General features: G+C 35.5%; 2 protein-coding genes across 3 annotated transcripts in view; one reads left to right on the top strand and one right to left on the bottom strand.

Moving 5' to 3' along the window:
- The window catches only part of Scp2 (Sarcoplasmic calcium-binding protein 2), a 41,928-nt gene that overhangs the window by 11,921 nt on the left and 5,523 nt on the right, over window positions 1–24,484 (bottom strand). Inside the window, exon 2 of the mRNA XM_028170372.2 lies at window positions 17,204–17,236. The gene's annotated coding sequence lies outside the window, so the exon portion shown is untranslated. The remainder of the gene's footprint in view (window positions 1–17,203; window positions 17,237–24,484) is intronic.
- The window catches only part of CCHa1 (neuropeptide CCHamide 1), a 122,908-nt gene continuing 101,202 nt past the window's right edge, over window positions 2,779–24,484 (top strand). For both annotated transcript variants that reach the window (XM_089728086.1, XM_089728083.1), the window contains exon 1: window positions 2,779–3,001. The gene's annotated coding sequence lies outside the window, so the exon portion shown is untranslated. The remainder of the gene's footprint in view (window positions 3,002–24,484) is intronic.

The following is a 24,484-nucleotide window of genomic DNA, read 5'->3' as shown; positions in this document are numbered from 1 at the left end:
TTTATCGATTTTAATGTAACCAAAAAGGAAAGTCTCGTTTATTATTTATCGTATAGCCACAAAAAATAAAATTCGTACAACTAACATTAAAATTTATTCGGCTAAATTAATTGTTAAAGTAACAATTCAAACATTCAATGAACGGCTGACAAATAGTGTTGGCGTTACGGTTCAATTGGCTGAAATATTTAATTTTTATCGATTGGTGACCTGCCAACAAAAAATTGGATTTAAAAATCGTTCATGGAAATTGGCAATGCTAGCGGCCCAATGCTTCTCAAACTTCTTTGATGAATGTCATAACTTGACAGGACGTACGTAGGACATAACACATCTTGACACGTATTTGATAAGAGCAGATAACTAAATTGGAATCGAGTAACGGTTTCAGTAGCGAGAGGTGATGCGATTACGATGATACGGATGCACTCAGTAGGCAGCGGCTTGGCTCTGCCCCTGGCATTGCTGAAGTCCATGGGCGACGGTAACCACTCACCATCAGGTGGGCCGTATGTTCGTCTGCCTACAAGAGCAATAAAAAAAAAAAACTCAAAATGTACTTTCAGAGCACTCTTCATGCAATCTAACTTAAAAAACACAGAGAGAACCAAAATCTGCCTGTTTCCTGAAATTTCTAAGCGATTCGTGGGTTTTTCTAGGGAGGCGTACATTTTAAAGTCCCCAAAAAAGTCTAGAGTAGTGATCTTCCCTCTTAGATCTTTTTAGTACTGTGACACTACGATATGGCCTTGTAATTATGTCTTCAACAAGGCCAAAGGGTAAAAGCAGTACCATTCTGACATTGTAGACGTATCTGAAGTAACTAACCAATTTCAAAAATCATGTAAAGTGTCAGGTCAAACGAAGAAAACTTTGGTCAATCAATTGCTTGACACCGAACTTTTCGATAGCACTAATTGTTAATTTATTTATTTTATGCAACAATTATTACAGCGACGCAAAATATCGGGAAACACATTGAATAAAGTAACCTTTCCCCAAAACTGACACGACATTTTTATTTTAAAAAAAAATGGCGACCTTTTCCGAAAGGCCTGGACGCATACGAGTCACGGGCGGAAGTCATAATTTCAAAATTTACATATTTACTTCAGTGAAATCCGTTGAGATTAATTTACTTGATTATTTATGCAAAAATATTGGAATAAATTTGCATGTTAGAAAAAAAAGAACTGGTACTAAAATTTCATTTGTAAAAATAGGAATAAGGCAATGATACTCGCAGAACTAGGAGATAATTATACTTTTTAAAATTAACTAATAAGTATCAAATTTCTTTTTACTCCCCATTTTCATACATTGTTAATCAATTTTATAGGTACTAGTGGCCCCGCAGTAGTTGAAATTCGACTATAACTAAATGAAATTATAAGTTTAAACATTATTATGGTTCTGTTGTCAAACACTATTATAATTCGATAATGTAATCACAGTATTCGCCAAAACTGCACTATAGCTCAATATTATTAAAGACAAACAATACTAATCTATTTTCAATTCGACCACACAATCTAAACAATAACAAAAGTTTCCCAATTGACAGTAAACAAAGAGTATATGTTTATGTATGTGTTATGTCAAATATATGGTAGTGTGTGTAATGTTTTCTTTATTGATTTAAAGTATCTTTTATGCATTATTTAAAAAAAATAGCATTGTGCACTCCTTCTCTATATTCTCTATAAGTGTGAGAAATTTCATACTCCTTCGTCCGCGCAATTTTCCTAAAAAGGGGTACAAAGTTTTTGCTTCACGTATTAATATACAGATGTTCTAGATTCAGAAAACTTTATTTAATCAGAATTAGTTAAAAATGTTTACTTATGATCGTCGAATCAAATACGTACCTTTCTATGTAATGAAACGATTTGAATAAGTAAGTGTATTTGTTATCTCGATAGATTGAAGTACATCCTGCCCGGATCACTACTATTGACCTCCGCTTTATCTTGTTAAGGAAAGGGTCCGCCTTTTCTGGGTAACGGCACCACTTTTCTTTATGGCTTCGAATACCTGACACACGGAAATTTGTCCAAAGCCTACTGTGAATTTACTTTTATCTTGGCTTATTTTGACTAAAGAACAATCTCACTATTTTCGTATGAAGACACTCAAATAGTTATATTCAGACCCAATTTTATTTTAGTTAACTAATTTTGAGCTAGTTAAATCTAGATAAAGGCCTTTTATAAGTGTTTAGCTTCAATAATTTGGGCACTATTCATCGCTTATCTAAAGCTTACTATAGAGCTTTTGACATGGACATTTCAACGTAAACGCTGAAATAATTAGTCCTTAGAACCGGAAAGCACAATCACTTCGCGGCCGGAAGGTCCTAGACATTCAAAATGTGCCCTTTAGTACGTAAATATAGAAATAAAGGAATTAATTTGAGAATTATTATCATTATAGATCGTTAGAATCTTTTAAATAATATAATGGCTGGCCGTACCATTATTATGTCATTTTCGTTGGACATCTCTGGTCAGCCGTTTTCTAGCACTTTCCATTGCAGGAAATTTCAATAGAAAAAGCAAATTTTCCGAGATCATAATTGCCACATTCTATCATACTTTTGTTTGGGATTCCCTTGTCCGTGATTCGTCAGCGTCGTGACATTATGCGTTTCCATTCTTTAAAATTTATTCACGTCAAGTCTATGTTCATTACAACTCAAAACTGGCTGTTTATAATAAATAAAAACGTCTTATGTAACATCACTAACTACTACCGGCAATTTAATTAAACTAAAGAAAGGTATGAGTACATTAAGAGCATCTGCCTCATGTCTAAAGGCATTACGGGGTGACTTATCAAAACTGACTTTAACATGGCGTTAGTTTAACCACTTAATGGCAGTCGTGTGTGTTGGTATAATTGGACGGGCTTATGCAATGATGTGCCAAGGTTTTCAAATTTCACGGTCCACGATGAAAGGTTGTACTTTGTGTATGGGAGGATGAGTGAGCTGTTTTTCGAGGTAATTTAACATTTCCTTATTTTTTGGGAGTGCTATTTTTATGCATATGGCCATTCGTGTGGTCATAGAGTACAGGCTCCTGTAACCACTTACTATTAGGTAAGTGTGGACTCGTGTTCTAATATGTAGTAAATCCATCGTCATTTTTGCGTTCACATCGATAAAATTGTACGTTATTTGTGGAACCTTTTGTGGAACGTTTTTGGTGTCAGTGGTGGTACGGAATTTTTTTTTACACTAGCCCGATGAGCTAAAAATCCAACAGCTATTAAAGAGTAACTAGTATCCCTAGTAGACAGCGTTGTAATGAGAACGCCACCGTCCGAATTAAAACATTAAAATTCTTTATCAAATCCAAAGCTTAGTTGCGTTTTAGCTTTATTGCTTTCGATTTACTTTCTAAGACTTTCTTCGAAGTTTCGAGAATAATAAAAATCCCATTTAGGTATACGTTTCATGAATTCAAATATCAGCACAGCATTTCTATGGAAGGGGTTTACAGACATTAATCCGAACACGTCCCGCGTTATGACTGTTAGTAACTCCTTATCTTTATGTTAAGTGGTGAATAACTCAGAAGCCAAATTCCTGAGACGATAGAGCTCCCTAAATTAATTGTCTTCGTGTTTATGGAATCTTGATTAGAAACGGACCGAAATGCAGAATTCGATATTTGATTAAAAAAATTACACTCTATTTCAAGAAACACAAGTGTTAGATTAGCAGAAAACACATGAATACCCCTTAACGGCTAGACTCTTAGTTTCTACGGTCTCACAATACTTGTGTTTAGTTTCTATGGATTTCTTAAGATGACCTCTTCCATTTTGTTGTCAAATATCTGAATCAACCTAAATTCATCCTGACCAAACTTTTGAAATACATCTGTTAGAAATTGTGTTTGTAAAATTCTTGCCTCAACTGTCTTGGGGACTGTTAGCCGGAAAAGCCGCAATGCAGCGAAGTTGTTCCACTGAAGATAGCAATAGTGCAAGGACGCGTTAACTCACAACAGCACGCTGTTTAAAGCGGAATAGTTTCAAGAAGCCTAAATATATTTAGTCGCATTGTTTTTATCATAAAATATTATGGTTACTTTATTGTTCAAGTTCATCTTAGCTGTGTCTTTTCTTCATAAAAATACGTTTTATTTGTATCCTAAAATGAAACTATTTGAGTTTGATGCAGGATGTGAATGACCAAACTTTTATTTTCACGCTTAGCGTATGTCTAAAGGCTAGTTTGGTTTGGGGTTTAGAATTTGAAAAGCCGTATGTTGAAAAGCCTATTAATCCTATAGATAAAAAGTACCGTGATACCATTGCGTATAATATACAAGCGTAAATATATGTAGAATAGGGATCGCAGCAGATAAAATAAAATTTCCACTGTTCCAAAATCTTCCGTTATAATAATAATTAACACTTTTATTACGTCTTGCCCCTTATCAACCGTCTTCGTCATCTTCCTATTTACCTGTCATTCTGTCTGTTATTTTCTTCTCTCTTTCTTTCCGTTTACTCTCACTCACATCATAACGCTCCGTTCCACACTCTTTTCACACGTTCCGTTTTTAATCCTACATATTTTAATTGGAACGCTCAAGCCTAACTTGCAGAAATAATTATTTTGGAAATATAGTGATATTTGTTATAGAACTTTTGTGATTACTTTCGAGTCCCACGAGGTCTTCGAACAATCAGAACCAGCAAAAAAAATATCTGTCTGTTTCAATAAAATTCCATAGTATAAAATTTCAATATTTCGTTTTCCCTTCCGTTGAGTTTCCCCTCCGAATGAATCTGCAAGTCGTATTGTTATCTAGACCCATTTTTTTACTTCACTGAAAAGGTTTTGTTCCTTCGGTTATCGATGCTCCGAAAATATCCATATTTCACCCTTTACAGGTGAATATGAAAAGTGTACGAATGAAGCATCAAATATTTAAACAAGAAGTTAAACGTTCCTCGTTCGTTTGGCGAAAATTTTCTACGTAATGTATTTGGTGAGGTTTTCAATCTTTTGTTGACTCTTTATATTCATGGAGCTCTTTTGATTTACATTAATGAATTTGCGGTGAGCATGATTTAAGTTTATTTGAAATTAACTCCACGAAAATATTTTAGTGTAGTGTAGCTAAATTTATAATTCAGAGGGATTACGAGAATAATCATATCATTGATCAGGATCACGAATTTGTTTAGGAATTGTTGTGATTAGGATTAATGAGAGCTATAATTTTGCCTACTGATTTTTTTTTTTAAAATCTCCGATTTTAGTATTTGTAATTTCCTACTAGTTACCGGAGAACGTAAACATCACAAAGTAAATACTGCCCAGTTCGGAACATAAGGGTGGTTTCTCAATTTAATTCCAAGAAAGCCGTTCTCTAAAAATCAATAAGCAAGTTTCGCGACCGAAATATCTACCCGTTGAGACATAAAATACGTCCAAACAACAATACTGACGCTAATACATAAGTTTGGCGGGTTTTAGTTTTGTTACACGATGTTATTTCTTACATTGTAGGAATCATTCGTGACCTTTTTTCAGGTACGTAAGTTGGTAGCTACGTCTACGGGATTTGAAGGTTGGTACAGATGCATCGCTCGATAAGAGTGTGCTACCGCGAAATTTCGCTTGTATATATACTGCAATAGAAAAATCAGAGACTTTCCCTGGAGCTGCACCGCTCGAACCTTGGATGACCACTTAAGTACCCTTGAGAACCGTGTACTTTGTCAATATCTTCAAAATCTTAATAATGATAATGTACTTTGCTGCTGAAAATGCGAATTGTGTATAAAATGAATTGATAAATTCAAGTCTCTAGGCCTTCAAAGCTACTGGTACATCTCTATTTTCTAGTAGACCACTACTTTGAATAAGACACACATTCTCAGCTAATTGGTCTACCCACCTCCTTTAAGTTGTATCTATGGAGCTTCAGGGGATATTTCTACTTGTTATTGTCATAAATTTGAAATGTATAAAATGTAAAACAATGCTTGTTTACCTAAAAAATAATATTGATTACAGTTTAAAATATGCTTTATTAGATAATGAATTTGTAAGAAACATCGTATCTATTTTTTTTTAAATCAACTGTACTTGAGAGCAGTACAAAAGATTTGACTGAATTTTTTTTTCTTCGTAATTTTTGCCACGATATGGTTTGTCTGTAAGATTTTCTTTAAAGGTATCTTTAAATTAAAAAAAAAACGGTAAAACGCTGTTTCTAATTTACAATTTAAATGTTCTTGATGAATTTCCTAAAGGGTATTTTACGTTCTCCGCCGAATAATTGGTTTCTCGGCTATTATTTTCTATACTGATTGAAGTCGACCCTGTAATTTCGAATTGTTATCGAGCTCCATTAAATTTGAACGATGTGAAATTAATTCCTGACGAAAAGCTACGAAGTAAATATACATTTTTAAACAGGCAGTTTTATTCTAGAAATTTAAATTTAATCATTGCGAAGGTAGTAGTACTTTGCATCAGGTAGATATTCGATGTAAGGGCTGGCGGGCCTGTTTGCCAGCGCTGGCTATAAAAAAATGAAGAGAAAAAAGAATTGCTAATTATAGACCAATTATTTTTTTTGTCTCTAATTAGCGAATATTTCATCATCATGTGCAAATACTTGGTAACATTAAATATTGGGGCCCATTCATATTTCATCTTTAATTTATTAGCTTCAGCTATCAGCTATCATTGATCAGCTTTCCGTCTATTGCTGTAAAGAAACAGCTATTGATTCGGTATCACTTTGGTAACTACTTCATGCTTATGATCGTGAGTTTTTCAATCCATCTACAGTGCAATGATAAAACTGAAAGAGACATCATGAACGGTTTCATATCATAGTCTATTATTTTGTACGATTTGTATTAATGGATTTCTTATTAGTCAATTTTTTCAAAGTAAGCCAAAATACGGGTGATTTATGATCAATTCAATAAAATTTACTATTGCAAATTAGCGGACTAAATCATCATCATCATCGTTAACTCATACATGTCCAGACATAGACATAAGGCTCACTGGATTTACGCTACTGAGCCCAGTTTTTAACTTTCCTCATCTATAACCCTACAAGTCGTTTTTCTTATATCATAAATCTTGCAGATACTTAAGCAAGTACTAAAGCAGCTCACTGAAAACTCGGGTATCAATTTGAATAACCACCTTACATTTTCATTGCTTTTGAAAGACTACACAGTTCTCTTTGTATACGAGTTTCAAATATCAACGGAAAACTAAGGTGTCAGCGCCACGTTTGAAACACTTACGGACAAGAATACTCCATAAAATATGACCCGGAGCTTGACAAATCTGAGAATTGCCTGCTGTCATAAGTTAGTCCCAAGGGAGCTGCGTAGAGAAAACCTGTACATTTAGAGTGCCTTTGACGACTTCGTTTGGGTTTTCTTCCAAAATAATACTTTATAATGATTCCATTTTACTTCTTGCTTGTAATGACTTACTTCGGAATTTCGGAGGTAAAATGAGATAAATATTATTTCACGAATGCGCATTGTAACGAGAAGGCAACTGGCGGTCAATTGTTTTTAACTGTATAACGTTGCAGGTATTAAAAAGCAAAAAAAAATATTTTTATAATTTGAAAAGCAGCTCCAATGTACCCAGTGGGACAGTTGTTATATAATCGAGACTTTGACCTCATATCTCAAACTGGGTGGCAACAACTCCAGGTTCAGTATGAGCTCCAGTAATCACCGTTCTATACAAAAAATATACAGCTTTGGGCTCCCACTTTTAGCTAGTATGCGACAGCAATAATAACTTAAGTCGGTAATAGCGTCCGCTAACGATTAAGTGATTTATATTTGATTGTCCAATTAAACCATTTTTACCATTACCATTAAACCATTTATTTTGCCTTGATTTTGTGGAAAAATAGCTTTTTTACGGACGGACAGAATTTCTTTTGTTCACGAGTGCCTTTCCAGTTTGGAGATTTAAATTGTCCAATTATATTTAAGGCCCCGTTCGCTTGTTTCCGCTTCGCGTTGATAATAGTCGTCGTTCTGTGTTTGTATATTTTAACAGTCAGTTAACAGGAGCCCGTTCAAGGTTTTTCTGTGTGTATTTTAAACATTTACTAATTTCAAAAACCGATTTAATGGTTTATTGTTTTTGAATGTGATTATACTCGGCGCGATAAAGCTGTTTTAAATTAATTGGAGATTGTAGAACGATATTAGTTTTGTTAAGATTCCTTTTCACGATGGACAGATTTGAGCGCCGCGTAATGAAAAGTTTATGAAAAGTATAAGTAATGAAAAGCCTTTAGATACCACAAAGTTGACGTGCCACTTTGACATGTAATATAAAAGGAGTGTCATTAATGCGACAGCCGTTTTACCCTTCCGAGTTTACAGAGACGTGAATGGGAAATATTTTAATAATTTCTTAATTACATACAGTACTAACTCAATAAGTCAATTATAATATTCGATATAGATATAACTTCTTTTATTGATTCTGACGTAAACCCAACTTAGTTTAAGTAACTATTTGTTTCTGTTCGTCAGTACTGCTTTATGCTTTATTAAATGCATATATATAATTTTCAAAGTCCCCAAAAATCAAATCAAATGTTTATTGTAAGTTAAAAACTTATAGTGAGTATATACCAGATGACATTTTTCAAAAACGTAAACTGTCATCCAAATAACTACTTCTAATCCTCCTTTCGAAATCTACTGGGAACTAATTCTAGAAATACCGTTAGTGACCATAAGCAATTCAGTGCCTATCCGACCCTCGTCTGGTTATTTAAGCGGCAACTATTGACGTTGATTGTACAAACAGCAATTTCTCGATATTTTATTCCACCCACTCATGGTCGTCCAAAAACAAAGGAACTAATTTGAAATAGTAAGCTGTGCAACATACCCGCCGCATATATTTTAGGGTATTGGATTCATAAATCATGTAAGAATATGACGCTCCACAAGGATTATTGGATCTAGGATTGCTGCAATATTTGTTTTTTCGAGACACGTCGAAAATATAGATTCCTTTAGAAAATATCCAGTATTTTATTACTCCAATCTCAACTAACAGTGCTGTCTTAATAAACATTAAACAAATGTCTATCTAAATTCTTCTTATATAAACTCATTAAACTCATGAATTTAGCATAAAAATAACTAGAAGAAACTTTTCAGCATCAAAATGGGCCAAGCATTCAGATCATTATGTCGAATCCAAAGATTTATATGAAAGGAATTTACGTCACGGAGTTGTTTATAAATAATTTCAGCGCTCTAGATGTAAATCAATCATACACTTGATTAAGTGTAAAGTTATAGTTAGTTGTATTATTTAGCATTTGTTTTGTTCGTTAATTCGAATTAAATATCTAAGTACAAAGCCACAATTGCTACCGATTGCATAAATTTTAATTTATCTCTGAAGGTCTTGGGACTCATTTGAAATGTTAATCTCTAGTTACCGCAGATATTAAGGCCGAAGGGTCCGTTTGATTTATTTAGCGTTTAATTCACTGTGTCAACGATGTTGGCTTATGATTATACTGGGTCAATTTGGGAGTCGGGATTCGTAGTAGGACTAAGGTGAATTTAGATTTGAATCGAAATGACTGAATGAATTTCAATTATCATTATTTGGTTGTATGTGCTTAAATTTGTACCTATGTTAAAAATTCTATACCAACTTTTGATTAAAATTTTATGTTCTAAATTTGTTTATAGACTTATTGATCGGTTGTTGTTGTCATAAAAGTAATATTGTTAATAATGTTTAAAGGAGTGTCCAAAATTCGTTGGCTTAGCAAGCAATTATTCCTGATCACAATTTAGTATTCGATTATATACTTTTTGCGGGAACACTCTGCATAACGGTAAATTATTTATTCCTAGAATACGAACACTGATTGCCCGTAGATGGAAATTGAATCTGTAATTGAAACTTTGTAATCTAGTAGTATTAACTAAACGGTCTTATGCAAATCATTTCATTAGTCTTGAACATAATAATCCACCATGTCATGGACAATGTTAATGATGAAATTTCAAGAAGTTGCTAGTCTTTAATAAAGAAATTTAGTATAATTTTTTGAAAGCACGAATGGAATTTTTGTGTTAATCTGTAATTTTCTTATTGGAGTTTCTGATAGAATAGTTTGTGTTTTAACGCCGCTTTCGTATCATGACCTGGTACATTTAGAAGAAATTATGGCTCCGCTTTTGAATAATATGACTATTATTCAAATGCTAGAGTGTAATTTTATTCATTATACACAAACCAAACCGCTTAATGAAAACAATGATTATATAAGGTGTTATTAAGTAAGTAATCTGTTATTTTATGACATATCATTCTACAAAGGTATGGCATTAGTATCACGTCAATCCGCCTACCTAACGCCAACCCTTCTTGGGAATGCTATTATATATTGGCCTAAAATGCTATCTAAAAGACATCCTTCGCCACCTGCGACACCCATGAGATCATATGGGTCGACCCAATTCTAAGCCGGCAATCATTTAGAACTAATTAACAGAATTAAAAAGATTACGATCGGGAAAACAAAATGTCCATTTGGAGCTCATCTCTAAGGTCGACGATGTGTGTACAGTAGCGCGGAAAACGTTTATCATCTCCCTTTTGTTGAAAGCGGATTTATATCGAAACAAAGGGAATCGGGAATTAAAGATAAGCCTTTTGTTTTGTTTTTATTTTGGCGGTGTTAAGAATCACCGGAAGTTCTTTGTTCTGAATTATCTTTGACTAAGCAATTTCGTTTGCGGAATTCGGAAGAAACGTTAATGAACTGTCCATAAGATGCCCGCTGTTTTCGAATTTAGCGGTTCAACTGGATGGGTTAATATTTTTGATTAAATATCTTAAATCAATCAGGATTGTTTTTCATATGGAAGCAATAATCATACTATGATGTAATGAAGAATCAAACAATAAACAGCCCACGCTGGAATCCTCTCCTAATACCCGCTACTAAGTTTAATCTTCTATTCTTCTCATTCTCTGCTTACCGACTGCCTTTTGCAAGTCATCGCTTCATTTGGTCGAGAGAGTCCCATAGTAAGTTTGGCGATTCGCGATCTCCACTCACATAAATTGCATAACAAAGATGGAGCGTAGGGTGATTTTATACTTTATTCATTTATTGGCAAGAGGGATGGACCGGAACCCATAGACATCAACCGCGTTAATGACATCGTTTTGAAGTGTCCGTTTTTCATTGTTTAAATAATAAAAAAGGTTCCTTTATCCGCATTCAGTAAAGTTTGTGGGACGATGTAAAAACAGGAAAAAACAGTTTGGTTACTTATCGTTTAATGCATTTCATTCAAAATTAACTCTCTTTTTCTTTAGTCAAATTTGAGTATAACACGACAAATGCTCCGAATTAATGTCGTGTTTCAGTGAAACGGTATTGCATAAGTTATGTCTCGGAAATGGGACGCGGTTTTTTGGTGCCTTCTTGAATAATTCCCTTTACGGGTTCAAGTGACATTTGGTAAATAGAGATGTCTTATTATATTGTACGGTTTTTTAACAGAAAACGAGTTTAATGTTGTTAGATAACTACAGTAAGATTACAATGTGGTATGAGACTAGAGGCATTGTTATGCATTATAGATGGGTGAACTGACAGTGGACCTGGTATTAAACGTTTATCAGAGTCCATGGACAAGACAACATCAGTGCCACCACACACATTGAGGTCCAAGTCTAATTTTATTGTATAACGGCTATCCTATCCCTCAAGTCCGAAAGGATGTTCGCTTCGCTGCAGAAATAGTTGCAACGATGGTACTTTCCCATGCGGGTCGATAATGCCCAGGGTCAATGTTTAAATTTCACAATAAAAATCTTCATTCTCCCAATCCCTTTTCATTCATGGTCACTTGGAAGAGATCTGTTGATAATAGCTCACACTATGATTTCAATACTACGATTCAATAAGTACGTAAGTTTTTGTAAGTTTGCTCGTTGGACATTATATTCACAAATTATATTTGAATTTCAATTCCCTTCAGAAACAATAATGGCAGTTCCGTATCCATTATAAACACTATTTTAGAGAAGTCGAAAGGGTTTCATTTTCTTGGGCAATTAATTATGCAGGGCTCCCGGGATTTTAATTAATTAATACTGTAGGGTCCACAGAGAAGACAGCGATTGTACATTTCTGCCGAAATTTAAGCCGATTAACGTATCCATTATTAAAGTGGATAGTAAATAAAATCGACAGTAACGATTAGACTAATTTAAGAACATTATTTTTTTATAATTGAAGGATTACTGGTGGCCTGGAGGCCTTTCCAGTTTCACCAGGACAGATGGGCGAGCAAAGGCTCAGCTAGGAGGGGAGGGGTGGGATTTGCCAACAGCTGCCCAAGCGCCTCCGAAGAAGACCTATCAGCTCAAGAGCAACTGCTTAATGACTGAATCTACTACCGGATCGGAATCGCGCACCGCTGAGAAGATCCGGCGAGAAACTCAGCGGTCTAATGCATGGGTTAGGTTGCGCGTCGACCTTTTTGTCGAGTTCGACGAGTACGGTTACCGGGGTCCCTACGTCTGTTCCTAGTGTTAGAGCTAAAGGCGCCTAATGCAAAGGTTATTGGATATGATGGATCCGTAAGGACGTGAACATTATTTTATCAGCTTACAGCTTGATTATCACATGTGAAAGTTTTCGATATTTCAACGCTATCGCAATTCGACACCGTAGAATACACAGAAATAGTGCACGTAATGTAGATAAACCATGAAAATTTAAAACAATTCGCAATTGAAAGCCGTTCTTTTGGTCTTTGTGATGCCTGTCTGTCTGCGTGTCTTCAACTGGTACATATGACAGCTTCACTTCATGAATAGGTAGGATAGTGAAATTATTTTTTTTTGCTCTGACCCTTCATCTGTCATACGGTCCATTTGGCGTTAAGTGGTTACCGGATTTCATACATATCACAACGTAAATAACGCGACCCATGTTGATTTTTGACGTGTATTCCTCGATGGTTTTAAAATACGCATACCTACAATATTCGTGAATGTAATAGTAATTCACTACGGAAATATTTCGTGAATCACATGTTGAGTAAGTACTTCGTTCATTAGAAAATACCTAGATTTCTGTCTGCGGCTTCCACGATGATTTAATAATAATGTGCAAAACATATTAAAGGCCACGTAAAATTGTAAAATTGCTAAATAACTAGTAACCGTATCTTTAGCTCGCACTGCTCAAATTTTAGCTAATAAAGGCAATATTCAGTTTCATAATAAAGAAAACGGGAGCCGACTAGCACTAACCAATTAGACATACGAATAGCTATTTTGAAAAATGAAACCCAAAAAATCTAAACTGCTATCAAAAACACACCTTACGAATAACAGCAATAAAAGGCAGATGTAGACAATTTCAAACTGTGATTCCGTAAATAGTGTAATTCGAATGGCTAAGAGAATTGTGCTATGAAAAATAAACCCAAAAAATTTAAACAGCTATCAAAAACACACCTTACGAATAACAGCAATAAAAGGCAGATGTAGACAATTACAAACTGTGATTCCGTAAATAGTGTAATTCGAATGGCTAATAGAATTGTGCTAAAAACTGGTAGTAAAGGACCTCCCTGAGCTCATCAGGCCTCAAAGCGGCCGCTGAAGTGGAAACCGTATCGTTACAACTTCATTCTCGTACGTTTTGAGAATGAAAACGACTTTTAAATACTGTTATTAAACAATTCGAAGTACTTGTGGGCTTTGTTGGGAATAACGACAACTTTTTGCACTAGACGCGTACACGAAACTCAGTGTTGGACTAAAGTTAACTGGTTATCGCGTTTTGCAAACTGTTGGCGAGGAAGAGGAGGCAAACAGTGGTGTACAAAGAAATGATTGTTTTATTTTTCCTTCCAAATTATATTTGAAACTAGCTGACCCGGCAGACTTCGTAGTGCCTCAATCGATAAATAAAATACCTAAGCTTTTGTATAAAATAAACTTAAAACAAACAAAAAGAATCCGTCCGACGGGGGACACATCAAAGGAAAAACAAAATTGTTATTTTTATTTAATTTCGAGCATTTTCATATTTATCTATGTAAATACATATTTAGTACAAATGTGTAAATTCAGTACCACCATATTTTTTTGTCTAGTGAGGATACCGTTATTACGATAAATGTTTTTTTGTTAATTAGTGCTAAATTAACTTAAAAAATCTTTAAATTATGTTGGTTTTTTTTTTACCCGGATAATGACAAAATCTTTTTTATTTAATACTCAGATAATGTACTCCATGACATAGGACTCTTCCAAGAATCGCCACAATAACTGGTACTACGCAGCCTGCATCTAGTTCATGATTTCATTCCAATGACTCTACTTTTAAAGTAGTACACTTTACTTTTTTTAAATAATCAGTAATCGTTTCTAACACAAAGGTGAAAACGGTGATCGACTATCTTGGCTTATATATCTAATTTATAGATTGTATTATGTGTAGTAATTAAATTAGATTTCCTTGATGGAGCTATAGAGCCAAAGCGTTAATGTTATCTAAGTCTGCGTGAATGATTTATAAGGATTTCTTGTCCGGCTTTAGATGGTGTTTACGGTCAAAAATATTGTTGTCATCTTCATCACTGTTTTATATCATATGAAGTAATCTGTAGTTAAAATCAACAGCGAATTGTCCTAGGGAACATTTGAGAAGGTCTTTAGCGAGTTGACTGATGTAATTTTCATTGTGTTCATAATTTTTATTGTCCTTGTATGCAGACGAGCATACGGCCCACCTGATAGCGAGTGGTTAACGTCGCCCATGGACATCAGCAATGCCGGGGGCAGAGCCAAGGCGCTGCCTACCTTTAAGTACTCTCCACAAGCCTCGTTTGAACAAGGACATGACGTAGTGCTCGGGAACACCGTGGAGGGAAGAATTGTCACTTTCACATTATTTTAATTCATTCAATCAACGTCAGTCTCAGCGAAGCTTGCGCTAGTAATCTTATTGATAAACTTAACTGATATTTGTCATGAAAAATTTAAAAAGATTCAAGAAACAATTTAATAATTCCTATTACATACTTCTGAAGATTACTCTCAGCTGTAAATCCCAAATTTTACTCATAATACCTCGAAACTTAATTAGTAATTGGATATTAAAACCGACTTTTAAGCAGCCTGCGGTTCCACCTGAAACCTTTCATTTTAATTAATATAGGACGCAGAGTATCTGACGACGGTTGTGCTGAGATAGATTTATACTTGGGCCAAAGCGTGTAGTGAGCTCACATTTGTCGATCCCGCGGATGGGCTTACGGATTTTTTTTTATTGCTTAGATGTATGGACGAGCTCACAGCCCACCTGGTGTTAAGTGGTTACTGGAGCCCATAAACATCTACAACGTAAATGCGCCACACACCTTGAGATATAGTTCTAAGGTCTCAGGATAGTCACAACGGCTGCCCCACCCTTTAATCCGAAACGCATTACTGCTTCACGGCTGAAATAGGCAGGGAGGTGGTACCTACCTGTGCGGACTCACAAGAGTTCCTACCACCAGTAATTACGCAAATAAGAATTTTTGCGGGTTTGATTTTTATTACACGATGTTATTCCTTCACCGTGGAAGTCAATCGTGAACATTTGTTAAGTACGTATTTTATTAGAGAAATTGGTACCCGCCTTCGGGATTCGAACACCGGTGCATCGCTATATACGAATGCACCGGACGTCTTATCCTTTAGGCCACGACGACTTCAAAATTTGTCCACATTAGCTGAAAGTGGAATATAGTCGCTTTTCAAAATAAGTGAGAAGTTCACTTTGCGGTGCTCATTGGTTTTATTACCACAAAGTAGACTGTAAATTAGTTCGTCTACATATTATGTAAAATAAAAAACAAATTATCCTGATTTAACATATTCATGAAAAATCTGAACGTTATTTATTTTTTCTATAAAATTAGTTTAAATCTATACAATTAAAATTTACATGTATTTTTGGTTATTAGCGAATTACCAAACTCCACCAACCAACCATTATTACCAACGATTCGGAACTTATTACAATCGTTGTCTAAAAGTCACCGCGTGCGATTAATGTTAATTAATCATTAATATTAGATTATGTAACCTAAATCCTAGTTGAATTTCTTAACTTAGGGACAATTTGTGCTTTGGAATGAAATAACGAACGTATTTGGTACCACTATCTATTTTCAGGCTTTGATAGTTATCTGGTTGAAGGCAAAGAAGTAAGCGATCATTACACAGCTGAGGTTACAAACTAACTTAAAAAAAACTCATACACCCCAGTTGAAGAGTTTTTGCTGGTGGTAGGACCTCTAGGTACCATCACCCCGCCTATTTCTGCCGTGAAGCAATAATGCGTTTCGGTTTGAAGGGTGGGGCAGCCGTTGTAACTATACTGAGACCTCAGAACTTATATTTTTTTTTTTTTTTTTATTGCATTGATGGATGGACGAGCTCACAGCCCACCTGGTGTTAAGTGGTTACTGGAGCCCATAGACATCTACAACGTAAATGCGCCACCCACCTCGAGATATAAGTTCTAAGGTCTCAGTATAGTTACAACGGCTACCACCACCCTTCGAACCGAAACGCATTACTGCTTCACGGCGGAAATGGGCGGAGTGGTGGTACCTACCCGTGCGGACTCCCAAGAGGTCCTACCACCAGTGATTACGCAAATTATAATTTTTGCGGGTTTAATTTTTATTACACGATGTTATTCCTTCACCGTGGAAGTCAATCGTGAACATTTGTTGAGTACGTATTTCATTAGAAAAATTGGTACCCGCCTGCGGGATTCGAACACCGGTGCATCGCAACATACGAATGCACCGGACGTCTTATCCTTTAGGCCACGACGACTTCAATTCATTCACGATATTTCAAGGTGGGTGGCGCATTTACGTTGTAGATGTCTATGGGCTCAAGTAACCACTTAACACCAGGTGGGCTGTGAGCTCATCTACCCATCTAAGCAATAAACAAAAAACTTTCAAAAACAACTAGTATTTTGTTCAGCAAAACGACGTAATAAAATAAATACCAGTATGAAATTCAGCAACAATTTTCAAATTAAATTATTTCAAGCCCGCTTTGAGTTAATTGAAAACAAACAAAATTCGAACTTACCTCGGGTCTGATTTTCGTTCAGCGCGGAAGTACCTGCAAGAAAAATACTTAAATTATAAGCTCTTTCACGGAAGCTTCGCGCAGCTGCGAGACGAATCGTCGTCGACTAATTGGATTCTCGAATTAAATAGAATCTTGTTGGTGCAGAACTATTTCACAGTATATATTTATATACTAGCTGACCCGGCAGACTTCGTAGTGCCTCAATCGATAAGTAAAAGACCTAAACTTTTGTATAAAATACACTTAAAACAAACAAAATGAATCCTTCCGACGGGGGACACATCAAAGGAAAAACAATTTTTTTTATTTTTATTTATATCCCAGCATTTTCATACTTTTCTACCTTTTAAACCTTCTCTGGACTTCCACAAATAATTCAAGACCAAAATTAGCCAAATTGGTCCAGCCGTTCTTGAGTTTTAGCGAGATTAACGAACAGCAATTCATTTTTATATATATAGATGTCAGCGTTTATACTAAATGTAATTAATTGGAGGAGTTTGTGTATTTGATCTATTACTACAGATATGAAGGATACGTTTTTCTCAATATTTTTTTTATTATTGAAAGGGCACTGGTGGCACGGAGGCCTTTCCAGTTTCACCAGGACAGATAGGCGAGCAAAAGCTCAGCTAGGAGGTGTGGGATTTGCTAACAGCTGCCCGAGCGCCTCCGAAGAAGACCTAACAACTCAAGAGCAATTAATTGCTTCACGAATGAATCTACTATCGGATCGGAATCGCGACCTGCTGAGAAGATCTGGCGAGAAACTCAGCGGGCTGATGTACGGGTTAGGTTGCACGGCGACCTCTTTGTCGAGTTCGACAAGAACGGTTACCGCGGTCCCTAAGCCTGCTCCTAGTGTTAGAGCTGAATACGTCTAATGCAAAGGTTATTGAGTCTGATGAATCCGTAAGAACGTGTCTAGGGCATCGACGGTGACTGGCTCCTGCGTGATCAGGATTCGGGGAGTAGTCAGCGGCGGCAACGATAAGGCGATTATCATGACGCATAGCCTAGTGTCTTCTGCTCTCGAATAGAGAACGAAAGTGACAAGCAGTTCTGACTTGTAATACCTATATAAATAATGGACTGACTCGACGGTGCAGTAGTTAGCGACTCTGACTGTTTATATTTCAACATATATTGACCTACCTAATTTGGGGCCAGGTGACCGCACGTGATTTGTTCCCAGTTATTTATTAGTATTTATTTATAATATAAATACCCATAAATCGAAATTTCTATAGTTTCCAAGTCGAATAACTTTCGACCGTTTTAAATGATTAACAAATAGTGAAACTAGGACACGCTCTGCTCACTACGGCTTCTTTTTTTGTAATAATCTTAAATTTTTTGATATCATTCATGCGCCACTTGTCTCCCGTTTATGGTACTATAACAGACACCGCCTTTGGAGTGCCAACAACAAATTGATTAAATTTCATCGCAATCGGACGAATAGTTTAGGTTACGCATTAAAAACAAGATAAAATATACATAGAAAATTTTATAAATACTTTTGCTTTTAATTTGTTTCATCTATAAAATATTTACTGGACGTGTGAGAAAAAGTGAAAAAACAAATATATTTCTTAATTTTTAATTTCATTTGACTATTTGAAATCATGATTATAATGACAGAGAGACACATTTTAAAATTGACTTCACAATGACTATTCAATGTATCCAGTTAATCACAAAAATCATTCCTAATGTTAATTCTTTTTTCTAATGGTCTTTCTGGTGTCAATAATTAACGTAAGGTTAATTAGGAAGCTGGTTCGAAAGATAAACAGTACACTGTGTTTTAGAATAAACAAAATTTTAGTAAAACAAAGAAGGAAGCCAGCCAAAAGGATTCCTGTAGACAGCTGATTTGTGAGAGATGCCAAGAAATTTGTTACTTCACATTTTGTCAGGGCTTATCGTGGGCTCGCTGGGAGCTTGGTTAAAATAAATTATCTGGACAGGAAAATAAATTATTTAAGCTGTATCTGAGTTTAAATGTTTACAGGTTTATTTTGCTGAAGTTAACATTCGTAAGATGATATATAGTTGACGTGCTTATCGTATTTTGTAAAAGATAATTTCATTATCTGGAACGAGTAGCAATAAATCCTGATTTTTCAAATTTTATTTTATTTTTTATTTATTTTATTAGGCTCACAATACACATCACAAGCTAAAAAGATACATAAAAAACACAAGTAAAAAGAAACAAAATCTGGCCTGCAACATAAGTTATGTGCGCACGACAAAACAAGACATATTATAGTGCTGAATTTGTACAACAATGTTTCTTACAATTACGACAAAACAACACGATAACGAAAACCAATCTAACGTATAATGTAAGGAAAAAAACATTATTCACAATATAATACATTAAACAATTACATTAACCTACCTATTAATGACGTGGAGGATGCCCTTGAAATTAAAACTATGGAATTGGGCTCTCCCCAACACAGAGATACTTTAAATCTAGTTGATTTAAAAAAGTATAATATGAACTATAATTACTTAAGGAATACACAAGGATTACACATACCTGAATAATTTCTAATCAGAAATGATTTATTTGAATTACAATAATTGATGACTAACGTGAGACTAGAAAAAATATATACCTATACCTCGGTAACGCGAATATCTTTCGAGAAATTCACGGTTCGGAAATTGAATGTACTAATAAGACTCAACTAGACGAGTTTGCATTTCCACATTACGCGACACTGCTACAAGCCGCAGTAGAGCGCTACGAATGATTTTGAATTTTCGTGGTTTGAATTGCTTCTACGACCTTAGCTTACTATTAGTTCATTTCGGTTTCATTTCTCTTAATCTCAATGGCGTCAAAACATCAATTATCCTATAATAACAGAAAGCATTATGGTTTCATAGTTATTCAGATTTCAGATATCCACCGTGCCGCAATCAAACAACAGTCTTTTCCAACGTATTTTTTAATTCAATATCCCTAGAAATTGACGTTACATGAGCGCTTATCCTTCTGCAAATGATTAATAGCGCCAAAGAAAATAAAGGCCAAACACAAAGGCCTTCTAACAATCTTCGTTTCGAGATAAATCCCCTCTCAATGACGTAAAGGATATAAGATCTTTTGTTGTGTGTTAGTAAGATGCTTTACAAGTAAATCGCTGTTGTGTTATTTGACAAAAGTGACATCGTAATGATGAGAAACTAAAGCTATATATTTTGTGGGGTAGTTAAGAATTATAGAAAACTAATCGCTCAAAGAGAAATTTACCATTCCAACTATACTCAATAAAAAAAAATGGAATTTTGCTAGGTAGTCCCTGTTTTTGTTACAATGCTACGACTGAGTTTTCGGTTTGTCTGGCGATGACGTCGCCAATACTAAGATACAATATTGAAGAGTAATCTGCAATGTCAACATCAGGGAACACATATTTGTTTTATATCCGAGCTTAATAACTAAAGCGACGACCTTGTTCATTTTCTTTTCAAAAAGAATACGGAATAAGGCTTCGTATAAATAAAGATTGCCTCGCTGAGTTTTTTGACCGCTTTTTCTCAAGAATTGGGTTTTTAAAGCAATTGTACACACTACTCGTTTCAATATTCAATGAGCCTATGTTGATGACGTTGAAGTAGAAATAAATAAATTTAATTTGCATTTGATTGGGACATATATTCAGGACAACTGACAATAAATCTAGCCATTAAAAATGACTTCTAAATTTCTCGTATCATGAACGATGTTAGAAAGGATCAATAAATCTAAATATTAAACAATTTAAAAAGACTGACCAGAAATGAGACCTTGTCTAAATGTTAGATTAAATGACAAAAAGGATTCTTAGAAGAATTTCAAAATGTGAATTCTAGATGTTGTTCCTTGAATGTCTATAGCAGACCAGTAATGAACTTTAAGAGGTACTTAGTGTAGTATAAACTGACTTCTGAAAATAGAACTGGACCGGTTACAGGGTTATTACAAGACAACTTCCACCGATGGCTACGCACTGACTGACTTCCCTAACTCCAGGGAATTCCTTCAATGCAGTCATCAAACTTGGCATCGGGCCAAAGTCAAATGACCAATTTGTCCCATATTACTCTTTATGTCACGTTCCTAGATCATTCATCATGCCGGACCATCATTCAGACCGCTGATTATAGAGATTGCATCAAGCTAAGGCACAGTATTATAACGAAGTCATAAATGATGGTAAGCTCATTTGGAAAACTAAATAATTTGTGAGATATTTGAGATGACGCACTGCTGGTGTTCTCAACTTCGATTTCGCGCTACATATATATTTTTTTTAAGTAGACTAAAATTAACTAGAACATTGAATATAATACAGATTTTTTTCTTCTTAAATTCGATCGTAGAAAATTCAATTTAATAAAATAATATAATTATACCCCTCAAATAAAACGCGAGTTATATTTAGTTCAAGACCATCTTCCTAAATACCTTCTTGGATACCATAAATGAAAATATTGTACAAACCGACTTATGTCATATGTGGTAATACTTTTGAACGCGGGAACATCCCTATCGAACCGTCCAGGTTTTGACCATGGGCGGAGATCGAACGTTGGATGAGACAGCGCAAGGTTAGTTGTTTGGTGGCAGTCTGCTCCCAACATTTGACCTTCAAGATCGACATACCTTGCGCGCAATCTAGGCGAACCGCGCCTAAGGTTCGTCTACCTGTCCAAAAAATAAAGGTTTCTCTCCGTTCGGGATTGCTTGACAAGGAATACAGCAAGATCCCCCCTTTTATTCTGTAAATGTATTTCTTTTTATTCAACGTGGACGAGGACAACCGGCGAGCGTGTTCGGGGACAACCTTAGTGTAAAGTTACCAGATCGAGCTTGAAACATGACAAATCTTAAATTGTATTAAACTACAGGTGTCCCCCCTACCCTTCAAACTGGACCATACTTCTTTATAGACTAACACTCAAATTCTTACTGAGTATTTTTCTTCGATAAAGTTATCTGTTCACACGATCCGCTAATAGCAATTCTGATTGCTACATACGCAGACACGTAACATTGTTCTTTGCTCCAGAAAACATCACACACAGAGATAAGGAAAAACAAACAATTTTTCTCGCAAGTTCATTTTTGGTTTGGTCCACGTAATCTAGCAACGCACCTTTGGGTATAATTTATCTATTTTCGCCTTTCTTAGCAGAAAAAATTCTGGGTTGGTGGTACACAACGTCAAAGCTTTCGACATTTCAATTGCTGAGCACTCGATATTTAGTTAGCAACGTTTACTTGAAAACTGATTTCAATCATAAAACTTACTTTGTATTTTCTGTTATCTATATATTAATACGTGAAGCAAAAACTTTGTATCCCTTTTTACGAAAATCGCCCGGACGGAGGAGTATGAAATTTTCCACACTTATAGAGAATATAGAGAAGAAGTGCACAATGCTAATATTTTTTTTAAAATAATGCATAAAAGATACATTAGATCAATAAAGAAAACATTACACACACTACATACCATGTATTTGACGCACACACGCATGCATACTATTTATTGTCAAACTTTTGTTCTTAACGTCTGTTGTCAAATTGAGAATAGAATAAATATTGTTTGTCTTTGTTAATATTTTTTTATAGTGTAGTCTTGGCGAAATTTGTGATTATAGAAGTATAAAATACAATCATAATAGGGTACAAACTTACAATTCCAATTAATTATAGTCGAATTTCGACTACTGTGGGACCTCTAGTTGAAATAATTTCGAGAGCGAACGATGAGAAAAGACTTCATGATAACAAACAAGATGCAATACATTAACAGAAATTATGATTTTAAATGTAAACAGAAGTTAATGGCTAGCACAACGTGACCTCCACTATTTACTTTGACATGTGGATTAGAGGTCTCAATGATATTGGTACAATGTCTGTGCCGCCCTTCAAACGATATAGCTTTGCAGAAATAGGCAGGATGTTGTGCCTACCCTTTAAGGTTCACAATAGGCCAAATTTGCACTCATCATCATCATCATTATCCTGCCCTTCTCCCAGTCACCTGGGGTCGGCGCAACATGTTTTCTCCTTCCATACTCTTCTATTATATACCATTCCCTCCTACCCATATCGTCTTTCACACAATCCATCCATTTCTTCTTAGGTCTACCTCTTCCTCTAAATCCTTCCACATTCATAGTTAACACTCTCTTAACAACCTCATTTTCATTTCGTCTCATCACATGTGCATACCATCCCAAACGTGCACTCCTCAGCTTCTCTGTCACAGGTGCCACTTTCAGACTTCCTCTAACATATTCATTCCGTATTCTATCCATTCTCGTTACTCCACACATACATCGCAACATTCGCATCTCTGCTGCATGCAGGCCAAATTTGCACTATGGTAACTAAATCAGACATTTTACAAAAAATTTATACGAACTGTTAAATCGATACTTTTACTTTGTTAGCACATTCTTATTCAGGACTTGCCCTTCCATATCTTTCCCCGGCGGGTACTTGCGTAACTCAAATTTACATACATTTTGATGCAGTATTCTTTTCCCTTTGAATTTTTCTTCCCAGAATAATTTCGCATTATATACCTCAGCGAGGCTTTTCTCGGAAAATATGGACTAAGGATTCAGAAGTCACATTAGATTTATACAATATTTTTTCGTAATAGACTTAGACTTTATGTGTATCTTGGTCTAAATAACTACCACAGATTTTTGACAATGTACTAAGTTAAAGTAGAGTCAAGGATATTCTTTGCGTAGCTGCAAATTAAAAATATTTCATTATAAGTCTCCTTCGTCAAGAGCAGTAGCAGCAGTAGTCTTATACCAATCGATCCAGGTTTGTAGCCCAGTTGCGCTCTGTATCTATACTGAAGTATTCGATATTAGGATTCTGGATATAGTTGCTTTTTTTATTGCTTAGATGGGTGGAGGAGCTCACAGCCCACCTGGTGTTAAGTGGTTACTGGAGCCCATAGACAACTACAACGTAAATGCGCCACCCATCTTGAGGTATAAGTTCTAAGGTCTCGGTATAGTTACAATGGCTACCCTACCCTTCAAACCGAAACGCATTACTGCTTCACGGCAGAAATAGGCAGGGTGGTGGTACCTACCCGCGCAGACTCACAAGAGGTCCTATCACCTCTTGCATATGTGTATTATCCGTGACAAGAGAGAAGATTCCAGTACGAGGACTTTGAATTTTGCCAATTCTAACATTCAATACTCAATTGGGTTGGACAAAACTCTTTAAAG

Source organism: Bombyx mandarina, chromosome 06 (assembly GCF_030267445.1).
Source record: "Bombyx mandarina strain Sakado chromosome 06, ASM3026744v2".
In the NCBI taxonomy this organism is placed as follows: Eukaryota; Metazoa; Arthropoda; class Insecta; order Lepidoptera; family Bombycidae; genus Bombyx; species Bombyx mandarina.
The sequence above is the reverse complement of the archived record's forward strand: the minus strand, read 5'-3'. Positions and strand labels throughout refer to the sequence as shown.